Source organism: Hydra vulgaris, chromosome 12 (genome assembly GCF_038396675.1).
Source record: "Hydra vulgaris chromosome 12, alternate assembly HydraT2T_AEP".
Lineage (NCBI taxonomy): Eukaryota > Metazoa > Cnidaria > Hydrozoa > Anthoathecata > Hydridae > Hydra > Hydra vulgaris.
This window is the reverse complement of record NC_088931.1, coordinates 23455214-23463250: the sequence shown is the minus strand read 5'-3', so window position 1 is coordinate 23463250 and position 8037 is coordinate 23455214.

Here is an 8037-nt window from a genome sequence, read left to right as displayed (position 1 = left end):
AATGACGAACACCTAAGAGTCGAGAATTCGGTAATATTTTGCGATTTTGTTTAAAAGGTTTTTTGATAGCACGAAAAACAGTAATGTTAACGCAGAATGGAATAATATTTGTAATAAACAAAATGAGACGTGATGCTATGCTTTTATTTGCACAGACATGTCTGTATATATATATATATATATATATATATATATATATATATATATATATATATATATATATATATATACATATATATATATATATATATACATATATATATATATATATATATATATATATATATATATATATATATATATATATATATACATATATATATATATATATATATATATATATACATATATATATATATATATATATATATATATATATATATATATATATATATATATATATATATATATATATATATATATATATATATATATATATATATATGTACAGGCATACAGACACATATAATATATATATATGTGTGTGTGAGTGTGTGTGTTTATATATATATATATATATATATATATATATATATATATATATATGTATATATATATATATATATATATATATATATATATATATATATATATACATATATATATATATATATATATATATATATATATATATATATATATATATATATATATATATATATATATATATATATATATACAGGGTGATTTAATCAAAAGTATAAACTTTAAAATTAAATAAAAATTGTAGATCAAATCGGATTATTAAGTCCGATACACCATTTTAAAGATAAATTAAAAGGAAATTGAGTGATAAGAATTTATTTTTTATTTTTTATTAATATAACCTCCATTTTTTTCAATTAATAAATTACATCTTTTTGTAAAATTTAAAAACGTTGATTCCATAGCCGAAGTGTTTATTTTTTGGATTTTTCTCGCGATGTTCTCTTTTAAATCATCCAAAGTCTTCGGTAATGGCTTATAAACTTTAGACTTAAGATAACCCCATAGGAAATAATCACATGGATTGATCGTGGAGGCTATTGTTGCTTGGTAATGAATTTCTCCCCAAATTTACTCTGTAACCACTCTTGAACCATATTAGCCGTATGCGGAGTAGCCCCATCTTGTTGAAAGTAGTATTTTTTGTGACTCTCAACTCTATAGTGCTTAGGCCAGAAAAAAATTTTAAGCATATTCAGGTAATTTTGCTGATTTACCGTTCCTTCGAAAAAGTAGGGTCCGTAGATTTTTTGGCAGGAAATGCCACACCAAACCAAAACTTTCGCATCGCGCAACGGTTTCTCTATCCAATCCTCAGGTCTCTCATTCAGCCACATTCTGTTATTTTGCTTGTTGATCGACTCAGTAAGGTGAAAATAGGCTTCATCTGTAGTGATCAACCATTTGTGAACATCTTTTTCCAAGTCCAGCCACTATTGAGCAAAAATGACCCTTTTTTCATAATCAAGTGGCAATAGTTGATGAGCACTTTGGTATTTATACGGTTTGAGTTGTAAATCTTTGAGAAGAATATCACGGCAAAGGCTGTATGAAATTTCAACATCAACTGAGGCTTTTCTGATCGACGATGTAGGATCTTCGAAGAAGAGTACTTTCAGATTATTTCTGGCATTAATTCGAATGTCTCGCTCATTCCTCGGTTTTGGTGGCAAATCAAGTATTGTTCCGGTTGTATCAAATTTTTTAGATAATTTTGTGATAGCTGTTGCCGTTAAACATGGTCTGTTCTTAAATTTACTTCTATAAGCTCTCTGAACCAGACTTACGCTCTTCAACTCGACCAATTTTATGGTTATGGCTATCCTGTTATTTAAATTTTTTTGAAATTATTAACATTAAATTTCCTTTTTAATGAGCTTTAAAATGTACTATCGCATGTAATGTATTTGCAATCAAAAAATTAATTATGTTAATTTAAAGTTTATACTTTTGATTAAATCGCCCTGTATATATATAATGTATATATATAAATTATGTTAGTGTATTCTACAAACAGAGTGCTCAATGTTCTAAAAAAAACAGAGCAATAATAAATTTATATATATATATATATATATATATATATATATATATATATATATATATATATATATATATATATATATGGGCTGTAAATTTTAAATAGTTTAAGCAACAAAAATTCATTTTATTAAAATAAAATGTTTCAATGAATTTTGTAATTTTCCATATACAAAAAACTGCTATAACTTGACTTCCAGACCAATTATGAGAAGTGTATTTTTGAGCTATAGGTGGATGGTGATGTGATGGTTTAACACAACCTATTAAAAATCATTAAAAATGACTAATTAATATAAATATTTTTATCCGTATTAAAACAAATAAATCTAATATAAAATACAAAAATTATCTTCGCTACTTTACAACATATACTAGAGATATATACATTGACTTAGGGTGAGGGGCGTGTGTCCATCTCCTCCCTCCCCCTCATCCTTCCTCCTGCCTTTCCGACTTAAAAAAAAGTTAATAAAAGTTTTAAATGTGATTTTAATAACTTTAAATTGATATTATTCAAAATAAGAGAAATGAGTATTAATTTTTTACCGAATTACAAGATGAAATCAGGTATCGATAATTTTAGTAAAGGGAGCTTTGTAACCCCCTCCCCCTTTAATCTAAAATAAAAAATTAGATATTTTTTTGAAAAAAAAATTGTAATTAATTTGCCTTGGCTTTTAGTAAATGATTAAAATTTAAATTTCAATAATGAAACCTAATAATAATCATTGTTAACGATAGACACGACAAGAACGTAAGCCAGAGCATCAAAATAAATTATCAAAAAGTTTCATGTCACACAATATGCAGATCTCTTTTTGCAAGTCACACTATTTACGACATCTAATTACGGCACTTAATTTGCAAATCAAAATAAAGGGCCGTCCATAAATTACGTAACGCATACTTTCACAATAAACAAAACAAAAAAAAATCGAAAGCTTTTCCTTGCAGAGTCCTGATTAAAAAAAAATTTAAAATAGCCCATTAAGTTTATTGAAAATTGCCGCATAAAAGAGCTTATTATCTCCTACTTCTTTTTTTCTGAAAACTCTCCGTTGCGTAATTTAAGGACGATCCCAAAGGTATGTAAAGACAATTGCCACAATCGCTTGGAATGATACGTTGTGGTAGTCTGTTAGTGTTTAAAAAACTAACAAATCCTTTTGGGTCACCTTAATTGTCTTTAAACCTCATTTTTTCCATAGCCAAAACGATTTTGTCTGCCATACAATCATTACCAAATAACTCACAACTTTCAAATTCTGGGGATTTCAATGCTGAACAACATGAAATGGTGAATGTGTCAAGATGGTGCAAATACAGTTTGGCTTATTCAGATTTTTGCTCCAGGTTTCACAAATTTAGTTTATGGTAAGATTTACTACAACTCTTTCAGACATTGTGTTGGATATATTTGAGGTGATTTAACTACAACAATCCTCAATGGAGATCGATTAAAAATCTGATTAATCTGAAGCCATAAAATCCACTTCCGTACATATTTAGTTTTCATAATCATCAGCTGTTTGTCAGAGGTTAACAACTTATTACAATTGGTTAGCTGTTGCATCTCGGAACTAAACGGTAAATTTTAACGAGATATCTTTTTTTTTTTTTTGTTCTTTATTACAATATTTAACACAATATTTACAAACATATCAATAAGAAAAATTACATGCAAAGAAATCGTTAAAAATAAATAAATAAAAATAAAGAACAAAGATAAAGAACGCGGATACTCAAAGAAGACCATACAGGTCTTGTCACCGAGAACCGCTGTTGAAGAACTTTGAACTTAGTAAATATAAATAAAATAAATAAATACAAATTTTAAAATAAATAAATACAAATTTTAAACTTTTCGTGATACAAATTATTTACAAATATTACGAATTAAAATAAAAATTAAAGTAAACAAGTAAATAATAAATGACTACTGTACAATTAATGTCTGTGCAACTTTTAACAAAATTCAAATAATGGTGTTTAAATATAGTTTCTCACATAAACTTTAAATCAATATTGTATAAAAGTAAAATATAAATGAATGATGACGAAACTGGGTACAATTAAAAGTATATAAATATATTTTCAATTGAGAAAATTACTTTTTTTAGTTTTCTTTTGAACATATAATAATTCCATTCATGAGAAAAATCAAAATTTTTTAAAATTATTTGGTTCCATACAAAAGCTCCACGAAAATACGGTAAAAAACTGCCAAAGTTTGTTTGAAATTTTGGTTGTTTAATAAAATTATCATTTCTTAAAGAATATTTATTTTTTTCTTTTAAAGAATATAAATCAAAAAAAGAAGCTGGAGATGAGTTGGTTTTACATTTAAACATAAAACAAAGAACATTATAAACATTTACTTGATATATATTAAAAACATTCATGTTAAATAAGAGTGGCCTTGAGTGAGTAAAACAATTTTTGAAATTTATAAGACGTGCAATATGCTTTGCTGACAATAAAGTGGCTTTAATTTACTTTTATGGGTACTACCCCATGCAATATTGGCATAATTAATATGACAGTGTATAAAAGAGTAATATAGTTGAGTTAATGAATGTTTGTTTAAAACGCTTCTTGCTTTATATAAAACTCCGATGCTTTTTGCAATTTTGTTGCATAAATGTCCGATGTGATTCTTCCATGATAGATTTTCATCTTCAATGATACGGAAGAAATTTGTGAAAATTACTCTTTTTATTTGAATATTATCAATATGAAGAAGAGGCATATTACTTGAAATAAAAATGTTTTTTAAATTGTGGATGAAAGAAAATCGATTTAGTTTTATCTCTTGAGTGAAAGTTTATTTGACTTGAACCAGTCTGATATTTTTGATAGTTCAATGTTCATATCATAAAAATGTTTATTTTTGATGTTATTATTAGATAGGAATAGGTTTGTATCATCAGCAAACATTATAGTTGTTAATTTTGAGACTTCATGGAGATCGTTAACATAAATCAGAAATAATAAGGGCCCTAATACAGATCCCACCACAGGTTATATTAGATAATCTTGTGGAACAGATCTGTTTGACATAGGACAAATTGTTTGCGATGTTTTAGATAGCTTTTTAGTAGTTTTAACGCATTACCGGTGATACCATAATGCTCAAGTTTTTTAAACAGTATTTCATGGTCAATTGTGTCGAAAGCCTTAGATAGGTCTATAAAGACGCCTAAAGTAGTTTCTGGACTTTTCGAATGAATCAGTTATACTAACGAGGAAGATGAATTATTGCATGTTCAGAAGAGTTACCGTATCTATTTTTGTAAAGTATATTATTAACAGCAACATGATTAGTATTTGGTTAAACAGAATTCTTTCTAAAATTTTTGAAAAAAACAGAGAGGTATAGATATTGGTCGGTAATTAGGGGAGAGTGGGATGTCGCGAACACGGGAACGCGAATTAAAGACACCAGTTATACAAAATTGATCATATTTATTGCTTATCAATTAGTTTAACTACTAGTTACAAACCCTAAAAAAATTTTAAAAAAAATCTTATTATAAAATAAAAATTTATGCCAGAAATAAAAGCCATTGGTGTTCGGAATTACCCTGCCTACGTGGGGTAATTCCGAACACATTGGGGGGCAATCACAAGCACTGTTGTGTAATAGTGAGTAAAAAAAGCTAATTGTAATAACTAAGTCTAAAAACTATATTATGCAACAAAAACAAAAAAAAGGAGTGACTTTATTTCCAAAGAAGCTACAACAGAGTGTTACTCAAGAAAAAAGTTGCATAAAATTATCAGAAAAATTTAAAATCAAATTATCTTCACACATTCCAGCTTCATTACACTACTGGAACTAGTATAGCATCCTTTAGCTCAGCAGGTAAAAAAAAATTGTCGAATTTATTTTTTTACAATGCTGTTTTGACCATGTTCGGAGTTACCCCGCGTTCGCCATTACCCCACTCTCCCCTACTGACATTTGACGGTTCACCTCCTTTAAATATAGGCTTTATTTTGGCTATTTTCAATTGATCGGGGAAAATTCCTTGATTTATAGAACATTTAAAAACTTTAAAAAGAATACGTTTTATGGTATCTCGTGAATCTATGACTATATTACAATTAATATCATCAGGACCAACTGCTTTATTATTAGTTTTAAGCATTTTAAAAGCACTTTTAATTTTCTGAAGAAACAGAATTCAAATTTATCTAAATTAGAGATTAATGGAAACATGTTCACTTCATTGGATTAATCATATTTGTAATATTTTTGGCTAAATTAGGGCCAACAGACACGAAATATTTATTTAATTTTCTTGCTATTTTGTTTGGGTTCATATTAAAATACGCCATCAAAATTAGGCACAGAACATAATTTTAATTTACTATTTCCAGTAATTCGAATTATAATTTGTCAATGTGCATTTTGAATTATGTTTATATTTTTCTAGTAAATCATAGTAATATCGTTTTTTAAATCGTTTTCTTTGCAAAAAACATTTTAGCGTAATTTTTATAAATAACTTTATTTTCTGGTGTTGGTTTTTTTAAGTACTTTATATACAGTTTTTGCTTTATTTTTGAGGATTTCCTAAGATCTTTATTGACCCATGGTGACTTTAAACTTTTATTGGTCAGAACAACTTCATCACGTTTTGAAAAATTTGCATCATATATTTCATAGAAAGTTTGAAAGAATGTATCGTATACTTCATTAGCTTAAAATGAACTGTTAATATGGTTCCAATTTATTAAAGATAATTGATCCTTAAACGATGCTAGATTTGCATTGGTGAAAAAAACGTTTGATAATGACTTTTTTTTTGACGTCGTCGTATTAATTTGTTGTCAATATTAATAGAGAAAAAAAATAGGGGAAGTGGTCAGAAACGTCACTTTTTATTATACCTTTTTTAAGAGTTCTATTTAAACATATTGGTTGTTATAATGTTGTCAATTAAGGTAGCTGAAGTTGAGGTTACTCTAGTAGGTTTGTTAATTAGTGGAATTGCTCCGTGTTCGAATAAGTCATCGTAAAATTTTTTAATGTTGTTATTAACGTGATATTCAACACAATTTAAATTTACGTCACCAATTATATAATTTAGTTTATTTTCCTTAAAACTATTTTTTTTTTTTAATATCATTACACAAAAATGCATTCAAAACTTTCAATATGGCCAGATGGTGGTCATACAGTAGTTATAAGTATGTTTTTAGAACTATTGGTTAAAAGTTCAATTGTTAAAATTTCTTTATTGCCATCAGAAATACTCATCTCAGGCCTAATAAAAAACCTCAAATTTTCCGTTATATAAAAAAGTACACCACCTCCGCGTTTATTTGCTTTATGTGTCAGTGGTTTATATTAAAACCTCGAATATGGGGATTTAAATTAGATTTAGCGTCATCCAGTTTACACCACGTTTCAGTTAAGCAAATTATACTAAATGTATTTGAAGTTTCCTCAATTAAATTACACAAATTTTCAATTTTATCAAATTTATCGTTTCGGAACAGATTTCGCTTACTTTTTAATTACTGTTCTCATCTTGTTATAACGATAAAAAAATCTAATCTCGCTTCATTTTGAGACAAAACGAGATTTTATTAAAAAAATTCTTCCAATTCATTTGCTGTATCAAATTTAATGAAAAACTTTCATTAAATTTGGAGTGCAAGAGCGATAGTGAGACAATATAGTAACTAAACTATTCGTAATTTCTCATTACGATAGTTTATTTTACGTTGAGTGGTCCGAATACTTTTTTTAACAGGAACATTCAAGTAACTGTCATATTAAAAAAGTGACATTAATTTTTTTTGTTTTTAAAACAGGTTAAAATCCAAAAAAGACGTCTGAGATCCAACCTTCCTAGGGATCATCTAATAATAGGTGCAACGGGTACTGATGCTGATTAGGTCCATTTTAATGTTACAAAGTAAATATGAAATTTCATAATTCTAACTTCTTATAGTGTTATCTAATACTACACCTTATCAAGATGTAATTGAAAACTT